This window comes from Haliotis rufescens, unplaced genomic scaffold (genome assembly GCF_023055435.1).
Source record: "Haliotis rufescens isolate VD_foot unplaced genomic scaffold, xgHalRufe1.0.p SCAF_10, whole genome shotgun sequence".
Classification (NCBI taxonomy): domain Eukaryota; kingdom Metazoa; phylum Mollusca; class Gastropoda; order Lepetellida; family Haliotidae; genus Haliotis; species Haliotis rufescens.
The window spans coordinates 11,007,361-11,020,011 of record NW_025963780.1 but is presented as its reverse complement, the minus strand read 5'-3'; the positions used below and the strand labels follow the sequence as shown (position 1 = coordinate 11,020,011).

Genomic DNA, 12,651 nt, shown 5'->3' with positions numbered 1-12,651 from the left:
CACCTTTCCCACACTGCCACTCATGATTCACCTTCCCCACACTGCCACTCATGATTCACCTTCCCCACACTGCCAGTCATGGTTCACCTTCTCCACACTGCCACTCATGGTTCACCTTCCCCACACTGCCACTCATGATTCACCTTCCCCACACTGCCACTCATGGTTCACCTTCCCCACACAGCCACTCATGGTTCACCTTCCCACACAGACACTCATGGTTCACCTTCCCACACAGCCACTCATGATTCACCTTCTCCACACAGCCACTCATGATTCACCTTCTCCACACTGCCACTCATGGTTCACCTTCTCCACACTGCCACTCATGATTCACCTTCTCCACACAGTCAGTCCTGGTTTACCTTCCCCACACAGTCAGTCATGGTTCACCTTCTCCAAAATGCCACTGATGATTCACCTTCTCCACACAGTCAGTCATTGTTCACCTTCCCCACACAGTCAGTCATGGTTCACCTTCTCCAAAATGCCACTGATGATTCACCTTCTCCACACAGTCAGTCATTGTTCACCTTCCCCACACAGTCAGTCATGGTTCACCTTCCCCACACAGTCAGTCATGGTTCACCTTCCCCACACAGTCAGTCCTGGTTCACCTTCCCAACACAGTCAGTCCTGGTTCACCTTCTCCACACTGCCACTCATGGTTCACCTTCTCCACACAGTCAGTCATGATTCACCTTCCCCACACAGTCAGTCCTGGTTCACCTTACCCACACTTCCAGTCTTGGTTCACCTTCTCCACACTGCCAGTCATGGTTCACCTTCTCCACACCGCCAGTCATTATTCACCTTCCCCACACAGTCAGTCCAGGTTCACCTTCCCCACACAGTCAGTCCTGGTTCACCTTCTCCACACAGTCAGTCATGGTTCACCTTCTCATCACAGCCAGTCATGGTTCACCTTCTCCAGACTGCCACTCATGGTTCACCTTCTCCACTCAGACAATCATGGTTCACCTTCTCCACACAGTCAATCATGGTTCACCTTACCCACACTTCCAGTCTTGGTTCACCTTCTCCACACTGCCAGTCATGGTTCACCTTCTCCACAGCCGGTCATGTTTCACCTTCTTCACACAGTCAGTCATGGTTTACTTTCTCAAACCGTCGGTATTGATTAACCTTCATGGTTCACATGTTCAACCACACACCACAACACAACACATGACATCGCCACACATCGCCGCACACCGCCGCACATCGCCGCACACCGCCGCACATCGCCGCACACCGCCGCACACCGCCATACACCGCCGCAGCCATCAATGCCTTGTCTGTGAATGAGATACATGGTGACAATCCGTAAAGCCCGGCAGGCGATGTGTAAACCTGCTGTGCTTTTATCTGACAAGTGCCCCTCTTGTTTGCCTCAGAGACACCGTCGGTATATAGTCTCTGTTTGCATCTTTGAAACATGATGCATCTGCTTTGTCCGCCGTACTGTTTAGCGTAGTTTCAGGGGAAATATCCATGTCTATAAGTGTCACGCTATGGGCGTATAGAAAGGCTTGTTGTCTAAATACATCAAGACACCGACCAGGCTGGGGGAAACCTGCATTTAGCACGGATGGCAATAAACAAGAGCACAAACCTACTACATGTCATGAGGCGATCAAGTATTTAACAAGTTTGGTTTCTTTATAGAGTTCTGCGTCTGGTGTCGGCAACATCCTTCTGAAGAAGAAAGATGTGCTGTTTTGGGAGTTCCCAGAATGCTTCAAATGATTACTTTCTTGGAAGCTCTGCCTTATTTCTGTTTTATTTTTAAGAGTGTGTGAGTGAGTAGGTGTTTGAGTTTGAGTTAAAGGCCGTTCAGTATTATGGGGTTTCAATCATTCATTTTGATTTTACGTCGTCTATGTGTGAGTGATGTCATAATAACTATTTTGATCTTAGGCAACATCTCTGATAAATTCAGAATAAAATATCCCGAATGACAGACTAGAACAGTCTGGCGTTGTAGTAGTTTGACAGTTTGCTGTTAAGGCTTGGGGGTTTTTTTAAGGGTTTTTTTATTTCAACATGGAACCCCAATCCAGGAAGATGAATTCATACTAACATGCGCCGTAGCCTAATAGAAGAACGAGTTCTGAATACAATGCCAGAATATAGCCTTAACAAGCCTTTCAAGCGGATCACTTTACAAAACTAAATGCCCCCTCCTTGTGGAGTCCACGAACCAAGCTGACTGTTTAGTCCTGTAGACAATTTTACTGTTGCGTTTTCATCACAGCCTACTCGGTACCCAGCTAAGAAATTAACAGAATCAAATATTGAAGTCACTTGCGTTAGGAGAAACTTTTACAGCTATAACAAATGTGACATGGAGACTACAGCTGCTGTACAGTTCTGTAGACCACAATAGTTGATATAGACAGTTCTGTAGATACAATAGTTGATATACAGTTCTGTAGATACAATAGTTGATATAGACAGTTCTGTAGACCACAATAGTTGATATAGACAGTTCTGTAGATACAATAGTTGATATACAGTTCTGTAGACCACAATAGTTGATATAGACAGTTCTGTAGACAACAATAGTTGATATAGACAGTTCTGTAGACCACAATAGTTGATATAGACGGGTCTGTAGATACAATAGTTGATATAGGCAGTTCTGTAGACCACAATAGTTGATATAGCCAGTTCTGTAGACCACAATAGTTGATATAGACAGTTCTGTAGATACAATAGTTGATATACAGTTCTGTAGACCACAATAGTTGATATAGACAGTTTTGTAGACCACAATAGTTTATATAGACAGTTCTGTAGATACAATAGTTGATATACAGTTCTGTAGACCACAATAGTTGATATAGACAGTTCTGTAGATACAATAGTTGATATACAGTTCTGTAGATACAATAGTTTATATAGACAGTTCTGTAGACCACAATAGTTGATATAGACAGTTCTGTAGATACAATAGTTGATATACAGTTCTGTAGACCACAATAGTTGATATAGACAGTTCTGTAGACCACAATAGTTGATATAGACAGTTCTGTAGACCACAATAGTTGATATAGACAGTTCTGTAGATACAATAGTTGATATACAGTTCTGTAGACCACAATAACTGATAGACAGTTCTGTAGACCACAATAGTTGATATAGACAGTTCTGTAGATACAATGGTTGATATAAGTAGTTCTGTAGATACAGTAGTTGATATAGACGGGTCTGTAGACCACAATAGTTGAAATAGACAGTTCTGTAGACAACAATAGTTGATATAGACAGTTCTGTAGACCACAATAGTTGATATAGACAGTTCTGTAGATACAATAGTTGATATAGGCAGTTCTGTAGATCACAATAGTTGAAATAGATAGTTCTGTAGACCACAATAGTTGATATTGACAGTTCTGTAGACCACAATAGTTTATATGGACAATACTATATACCACAATAGTTGATATAGACAGTTCTGTAGACCACAATAGTTGATATAGACAGTTCTGTAGATACAATGGTTGATATAGACAGTTCTGTAGATCACAATAGTTGAAATAGACAGTTCTGTAGACCACAATAGTTGATATGGACAGTTCTGTAGACCACAATAGTTGATATAGACAGTTCTGTAGACCACAATAGTTGATATGGACAGTTCTGTAGACCACAAAAGTTGATATGGACAGTACTGTATACCACAATAGTTTATATGGACAGTACTGTATACCACAATAGTTGATATAGGCAGTTCTATTGATCACAATAGTTCATATAGACAGTTCTGTAGATACAATAGTTGATAAAGGCAGTTCTGTAGACCACAATAGTTTATATGGACAGTACTGTATACCACAATAGTTGATATAGGCAGTTCTATTGATCACAATAGTTGATATAGACAGTTCTGTATACCACAATAGGTGATATAGACAGTTCTGTAGATCACAATAGTTTATATGGACAGTACTGTATACCACAATAGTTGATATAGACAGTTCTGTAGACCACAATAGTTTATATGGACAGTACTGTATACCACAATAGTTGATATAGGCAGTTCTATTGATCACAATAGTTGATATAGACAGTTCTGTATACCACAATAGGTGATATAGACAGTTCTGTAGATCACAATAGTTGATATAGACAGTTCTGTAGATACAATAGTTGATATAGACAGTTCTGTAGATCACAATAGTTGATATAGACAGTTCTGTAGACCACAATAGTTGATATAGACAGTTCATAAATACAACATTGAACGGGGGGGTTGAGCGCATGTTCCCGATGCACCCTGAGACGCATACACTGTCAACGGGTGAGTATCTGTTGCAGGTATAGGTGCGTAAGGGTGAATGAGTATCTGTTACGAGTGATTTCATGAAGTCTTTATGGTGGCGTTGAATGAGATGTTAGTTGTATTACCCATGAAGATTAAGTCACGTGTGTTAACCATGTAAACAAGTTACCCATTCTACAGTTAAGGATAAGCTAGCAAAAAAATTAAAGCGTCCGTCCATCACACCAAAGACCCGGGTTCGATTCCCCACATTGGGTACAGTGGGTGGTGTCCATCGCTGGTGACTCGTGTTGTGATGTAGGGATGTTGATGTAATGTTCTTGAAAGCTGCGTAAAACACATTTCATTTACTCAGAACTTGAGGCTAGACTTGGTGGGGGCTTTCCTTACATACATCTTGACTAAATATATATAAAGTCGTGTTGCAAGCGGCTGCAAACCGGTCCCTTTAAAAATACCTTACTTTACACGGTGTGGTGTCGGAAAGCTAAATTGTATTGAGACTGTGATGTAATTCATATCTGTTCCCAATTCGTTTTGATGCAAAAATATTCAAGCATATTTTTAGACGATAAGGATTTAAAAACATGGACTTAAACTAGGCTTATCACTTACCTGTGTTTACAAAATATATCCATGAACATAATAGTGTGTGAGTTGATTTAACGCCTTTGAACAGTATTTCAGTTACATCACGACGCGTCGGTTTATTGTGGAATGAAAGTAAAAAAATCTTAATATGTATACACGTTTACCATGTTTACCAGTTTAGTTATCTGACGAGCATGGTAACGCTACTGGTGATGACAAACCAAGAATCATAATCAAGGCGAATGTGGGATTCAAACCACGACCACGGGATTCTGGCACGCCTAAGGGACGCAACTCTCCACAAGACTTGTGGCTTCCAATATATAATGTTAATTACATGTACAAGTGGCACTGATCCTGATAATAATCGGTTTTTACATGTCAAGTGTTTATCAAACAAACTACTTGTGCGTTTGAATAGAGCACTTTAGATCAAACGGTTTTATTTTGTTTGAAGCGCTAAATAATGTGGCAATTGCAGACCTTGTATATACTTTTACGTACAGTGTGTTTACTTTGCTTTGAGTGACAAGTGGTGTTTTATTTGTCAGGCACAACTTCCTTCCTTGCTCTATTGAAGTAACGGTGATTTGCTTTTTACGTTAAGTCAGGAGTGTAAATGATAACAATATATTTTAAACTATAGTCGTGTTCTTCATCGCACTCTCACCAGGCAGTACATTTATTTTTATTTCGGTTTCCCAACAAGACCTATTAAATTCAAAATCGTAGTTACTTAAAACAATGATTTAAAACAGTACAGACTATATTTATGTGGCCTGAAAATTCACGAACGCCAGTACTTGTCATGACAGCCTACATGAAACAGTGAAACTTTGGAATGGACAGTAAATCTTCAAATGGAGAGCTGGTATCAAAGCTGATCATTTCCACGTGGAGTTAGTTCCATCCGGAACAAATATTACCAGTGTAAAATGTATCGTGGAAAAATTTCTAGTAAAAACAAAATAATTCCCTTCTAGAATTATAGTACAAAGGAACAATTTCCGACAGGAACAAATACTCTTTGATACTGGAATGGAAGGGTCGGGCCGATTGTTTGGGATGGTCGGTGATGACGGAGAAGAAACTGTGTGGCCTAACGCCGAGCACTGTCGACGGCGTGTGATGAGCCACCAGCACAGCGACTGATCTCAGCGGTGAGGTAGCCTGGTACACATCGCTTAGGCCCCGCATGGATGGTGGTCAGAGTGTGTGAAGCCCGTGCACTCATGTTGTCCCCCGCTGTTATGTAAACTGTGGTGCTGTTTAAAGCAGTGTAAAACGCACTTCAATTTCTATTTACACAGGTAGAAATTCGCACGGAATGCGCTAAATTGGTTTTGACTGTTCACTGATCTGTGAACTCATGCTGACAGTGAACCCCTTGTTCAATCTGACTTGCGACCATATACCGAGACCAAGGTAGTTAAAATAGATTGTCTGGTCCAGACTCGATTATTTACAGACCGCAATCAAAAAGCTGGGATATTGCTGAGTGCGGCCTAAAACAACAAACCAACCAACGTAAGAAAAGAATAACGGGATCGGGTGGTCCGCTGGCTTGGTTGATGCATGTCATCGTATCCAAGTTGTGTAGATCGATGCTCATGATGCCAGTCACTGGATTGTCTGGTCCAGACTCGATTATTAACAGACCGCTGTCATATGGATGGAACAAACAAACAAAGCTATTTGTTATATACGATATCATATTTTTTTTATTACATGCTACTTACATTTCAAAACATGTCATTTAATTCTTTTGTACTAATTTCATAGTTAAACCCTTCAGTTACATTTTGTTGGGACATGTGTTTATAATTATTTTCTAGTTTATACATTTATCGATACAATTATTATTTGCCACACGTCTTTGCAAATTTTGGCGAATGTATTGGTTACTTAAAAGTGTTTGATGTATAAAATAAATAAATCGAATTAAAGTCATAGTTTTGCATGAAATGGTACTTTAGTAACCAGTGGGGTTAGCTTTGTACAACGTGTATTAGACGAGGATAAGCTCTACTATTGTAGGAACTAACCTAATTTATTGTTATGCTGACCTGGTTGATGCATGTCATCGATCCCAATTGCGTGGATCGGTGCTCATGATATCAATCAATGGATTGTCTGGTCCATTGCTGAGTGCGGCGTTAAACAAACAAACAAAATTTATTGTTATGGTTGTTGTTGTTGTTGTGGTGGTGGTGGTGGTGGTGGTGGTGGTGGTGGTGGTTGTTGACTCTTGGAGATTTTTTCCCTCGCCCCTAGTAAAGGATAACATGAAAATTACGGATACGAAGCATACTTTTTCCAAATTTAGTGTGCATATTTTCTAAAATCGATCAACCTTTACATCAACTTCTTTCTTAGCATACCCCACACTCAAATAAAAAAACAAATTATCATTTAAAAGACATCTAACATAACATTATTTGTTTTAAAACATTACACAAACCTCCACCACTATCTCTCCCTCCGGCCCGTGTCGTGTGCAAATACCCAATAACAACATTGCAAGTGGCATTCCTACATCGCTTGTATACTAGTAGACAAAGATCGTATCTCCCCTCCACAAACACCAGTCCCCCCAAGGCTCCCACCGTTCCCGACGAGTGAAAGGCAAGAACAAATATCCAGTGTCGGTTCATTATTCTTTCCCCTTCGAAGAACAAATGCACGACCAAGCTCAAAACGCCACCGGGCAACATTACGTCACGGTAGCGTATGTTACGTCATGTGACCCGAGCACGTATTGTTGACCGACAATAGCTCACGACAGTGTGATAATAACAGTACTGGTCAGCAATGACGTCACAATCCTAGGTTGCCACTGGTTCTCTGTCATACCGTAAATAGTAGTGTTTAATTCACTAAAAGATAAAGAATATCTGCCTACACGTAAATGTATAAGTTGTGATCATCAAGCTTACTTATTTTCGCGTCTCACGGACGAGTTGCTTCGGTTGATGTTGATAAACTGATACAAACAGGGACTATACATAAAGTATATAATATCTTATTAAATAATTAAACTATACCTGTTTAGTTCTTGATACAATTACGCATAAAAATGTAGGTCTGAGTGACCACTGTAAGTTTCATGAATTCAAACTGAGCATGCTTTCTGGAGAGTAGTAGATTTGTTTAGTACAAAATAGGAATAAAGTGCTGTTCGGTAGCCGCCGTGCTGTGTAACAGTAATATTTCACACAGTTAAATACGGTATCGCTGCGGATTATCAGTGCCATGTGACTGAGGTTAGCCAGGGGACAGGGTGAAGGTCGGACAGCGCCATCTGCAATGGAGTCTGGAATGTAGTGATCAACAAACTTGTCAAGTTTATTGCTGGATATACCTTTTAAAAACAACTTTTGCGATCCAGGTTCGTACTATTCTTTTACACTATTGCCTTGAGATATACCAGAATGGAGTACATTTACAAAATATGCCTTGATCTTTGATGACACGTCAAATATTGTAGACGACTTAGAAATATCCTGTAACTTACGTTGTTGGTGACCGAATTTTGAATAAGCAGTTTTTATGACAACGGCTGATTTTACTGTTTTAGAGACAGACAGTGTACACGAAAGTTCATGGTCGACCTTTTTATGAAGAGGCGGCTAGATAGTGTAAAACGGGACGACCTACTTGGGACATGATTTCGCTGATAAAATGAAAACAGGTTAAAGATGTGTATGAATCATATGAGAAAGCGGGGACCACAGCACGATCACGCAATCTCGAGCATAACATGTAGTTTTATTTTATTTTAACACTAGAGTGGTACTGGGCACGTATATGTTGTAGGCCATTGCAACTGATATTTGATATTATTGTTGAATCCACTTCCCCAATACTGTCACTATTCCCCTGGCCTGCTCGTTGTGTGTGTGTGTGTTATGTCACGTACCTGTGTAAGTTACAGCACTGACACGCACCTGGCAGTTGCAGTACCCAGCAGCTCTATAGTGTTCTGTCAAAATCGTATGTTCCTTTTACCTTTACAATATTTTCTCAGGTTTCCATCTGTTAAAATGTGTGTACATTATTGGCAACACAGTCTGTGAACCTTTAGCAGTTTTTTGTACATGGCTGATAAATAACGGCAGAAAAAAATAATGTCTCTAAATCATAATCATATATTTACATATATACATCAAAGTAATTTCAATCTGAAACGGTTATTGTTATGTTTTGTAGATCTCTGCATCTTGCTTCTCTGCCCACTAGTCAGACTGACCAACTCAGTGGTACCTTAGTCAGCGCAGTCATCCTAAACTATTGGTAATGTCACTTCCTTCAGTTCTATCAATGCAATTGACAAAAATGATTTGTAAGAAATTCCCCTGTCTTCATTGCCAACTGCAGAATATCAATATTCAAATTATTTTGGAGGTAGATTACTTTACAAAAATGGCTGTGGTGTCCTTAAAATGTTGGCTTGAAGCACAAGAAACATGGCTGCCATGTTGCTTACATTTACTATAAATGTTACATTCTGTAGCTGCAGTGGGGTAAGGCGACAACGTGTTATACTTCAGCGTCCTCAGTTTATTGAACATACATGTATAATATACAGAGTTAGAAAGTGGGGAGTTTTTTTCTTATAATATTGTATTTTAGTCACGGGACGTACCCTACTGAAATTGATTTTGTAACTCCAGCTCCCTGTGACATACATTCTAATTTCAGACACTATGTGGTGTTGTTTCCGGGTGTGTTATGATCATCCAGATACACACAGACATGCACGAGTGAATTTACGACCATGTTAATTGGAGATGTAATTAGCTTGATTACAGCATAACTCTCAATTTCCCTCCACCACTCTAATATACAGTTAGGTCATTTTGTTACGTCATGTGAAGAGATAGGAACCCACTAGTACTGGACTGATTGGGGCCCAGATGGCTTAGCCTCAGGATCTTTCAAGGTGGTCTCACAGTTTCTCATTCTTTCGCTGAAATCCTTAAGTGTGAGAATATATATCATACTATTAGCTTTGATGTAAGTCCTCTCATATCGCATGCTCCTCCGTCTATTTTGGGCACGTCCCAACGACGCCATACCATCCTCCAATCAATATAACATTACACATATTTTAAACATGATATTTGTTAACTACGATTTGCACAAGGTATGTGTACAACCGTTGAAGAAGAGTGGCTCTGTAATGAAATAACTCTTGTGTCAAAACCAGAGCAATATTCGTGGTGTCAAATTAATGTAAGATAAGAATATGTGCAATAGAAAATCTCATTAACATATTAAAGATGCACTGCTTTTGATGTATTTTGTGTGTTTCACCTGGGGATTATATACCTGATGTTTCTTCTCAGCCAAGGAGCATGCCACGAATATGAATTAAAACATATATTTGGAGAATTTGGGTTGCCATGAAAACAAACATGATATCAGAAAGGTTATTTTAACAGATTTAGGAGCAATTGCCATCAAAAAGATTGTTTTTTTCAAATAGGGGCCACAAGATGACCAAGTTGAATGGAAGGCCTGAGGTTAACTGTGTTTGAATAACTATGGGATTAGGGAGCTCCAATACTGAATTCTAACAATCCTGATAAAATATGTGAGTGTCCATGTTACCATGGTGTCGACAAATTGCTATGTCAACATTATATTCTAAGATGTGACATAGTTAAACTTAAATGTTGACCATTAATGACAGTATCCTATTAAACTTAGTGTTTATTAACCTTTAGCCTTCTGAATAAGTTGCTCACTTCTCAGCCCTGCCTGCTGGGTTTTATTTCACTTTAAGGTGCTGTAGAGAGTGTGGGTGATGATGAGGCTTCAATAAACAAGGTTTTGATGAACCAATATTTCACACGATTATTCCTGATAGAAAAAAAGACACGTTGCTATGAAAAAATGTCCTGAAACATATGTTAACGTAACGTAAGATTTGAAATTGTTGGGGAATATATCTCCAATATCTTATTTTTTATCTGGCAAACAACAGCACATTGTTAAATTATGAAGTATTTGAGTGAATTTAGTGTACAAACATTAGACAGAATAAAAACATTATTTTCAAAGTCATCATGTCAATTACTTAAAGGAAAATATTAGGTTTATTCTAACATGTCATGTAATGAAAACTGCAGGATACAAAAACAAGTTGTTGATATTCACCATTCCTAATTTCATGTGTTACCAGTATGGTTGCATACTTTCAAACCAACAAATCCTGTCTGATAATGACTGATAATTTATAAATAATTAATTTCATGTAAAATGTGAAATATTTTGTTCATTCTTCAGGCATTTTTTGTTGTTGTCAGGATCACAAGGATGCTATCATATATTTTCTGCATTCAAAGCACAAGCATTCCTGCATATATACCACGTAATGCCTCGGGAAGATCATGTAACATGATTTGTAGTAAATTATCCATGTGGAATGCGAGAAAACTTCCTGTATGATATTATGTAAGATTTATGCATAAGACCGATTTCAGGTCAACTGATAACACATTTTTTTCTGTTTGTAACAGCTTCCCTCTTGATCATGTTGACCACTAGTTGGGAACTTGTAAGTGACGTTGACAGAACTCCACAGTGACATCATCACAGAGTTTTATACAATACACAAGTGTACATCCAGTGATGTCGTGGTACACTGGTGCATCGTCGGCAAACTTTGCACAATACGATACCCAATACACTTAATTATCCCATGCCCAACTAAGTTGGCGGGGGATATAGAAACGGGCTCTGTCCGTCACGTTTCGTTTCCGGAGCATAACTCAGAAACCGGTCAATATTTTAAATTTTAGATTTTTTTATTTTTTACGTTTCCATGGCAGCAAGATGGACTTAGGTTCCAAACTCTTCTTTTTTTTACAATTTCAAGTTCCACCTCAGTTAAAAAAGGTTAGGGTTTGTTTAGATTTAATTATGTCATAAATTGTGCAACAGGGGCGGGGGATATAGCCACGTTAGTGGCAAACTCTTGTTTGGAATTAATTCAGACTTAACCCCATATTTATTGGTCATGTTGATCCCGCATTGATATCAATCAACAAGTCCAACTTATTTTTTAATCCTGATAACTTCCTTGGTCATCTTTGGGATATGAAACTGGCCCGATAACTGGACTGACCAGCTTCTCCTTGCATACTGAATGTATGCATACAGAATAATATATTTTATTAATCATCAATTTAGCATGATACATTTGAGTATATATATCAATACTAAAATGTGCAGTTGCCCTTAATTCATGACAACTAAACTTGTGATCATGGTGATATGAAACGTTTTCATCAATATTCTTTTGTTAGGGCTATATCAATACAAAGGACTTACCCAGGGTTTTCTTGGGTCAAGTATTGATATGACTTTGCCTAACACACCCTTTGACATGGGTTTGAAGGGCCAACTATTAAATCATGGTGGGTCTTTTTAATCAAATACCTGAAAAACAATTGTGACACATAAAAAGCCTAGGCCCGAACTTGTCTTGCAATTACATTCAAGCCTCAGCTTATGGACTTAAGATATTAGTTGAGCTTTAGATACTAGACTTAATGAAGTTAAAAACTCAAACTTTGAACTGGTGGCGAAACACTGGGACATGGCTGACGTTAATACATCTGTTCACACTCTGACCTATTGATCATGTTTCTTATGATTTATAATTAGTCTTCAAGAACATGGCCTCTACCTTGACCTTGTTGAGTTAAGGAGGTCAGAGAGTCATCGTGAGATGATGTTTCGCCTTGGCCATAAGAGAAATATGA

The 12,651-nt window shown here is 39.0% G+C and overlaps 1 protein-coding gene across 3 annotated transcripts in view; it reads left to right on the top strand.

Moving 5' to 3' along the window:
• LOC124145338 (ecdysone receptor-like) overlaps positions 1-12,651 on the top strand; it is a 132,780-nt gene that overhangs the window by 25,884 nt on the left and 94,245 nt on the right. The window contains exons 1-2 of one of the 3 annotated variants that reach the window (XM_046515060.2): positions 8,156-8,267; positions 9,089-9,172. The exons of 1 other annotated variant lie outside the window; for it this stretch is intronic. The gene's annotated coding sequence lies outside the window, so the exon portion shown is untranslated. Of the gene's footprint in view, positions 1-8,155; positions 8,268-9,088; positions 9,173-12,651 lie in introns of those variants that run through there. One more of the 3 variants, XM_046515059.2, reaches the window with a different exon arrangement.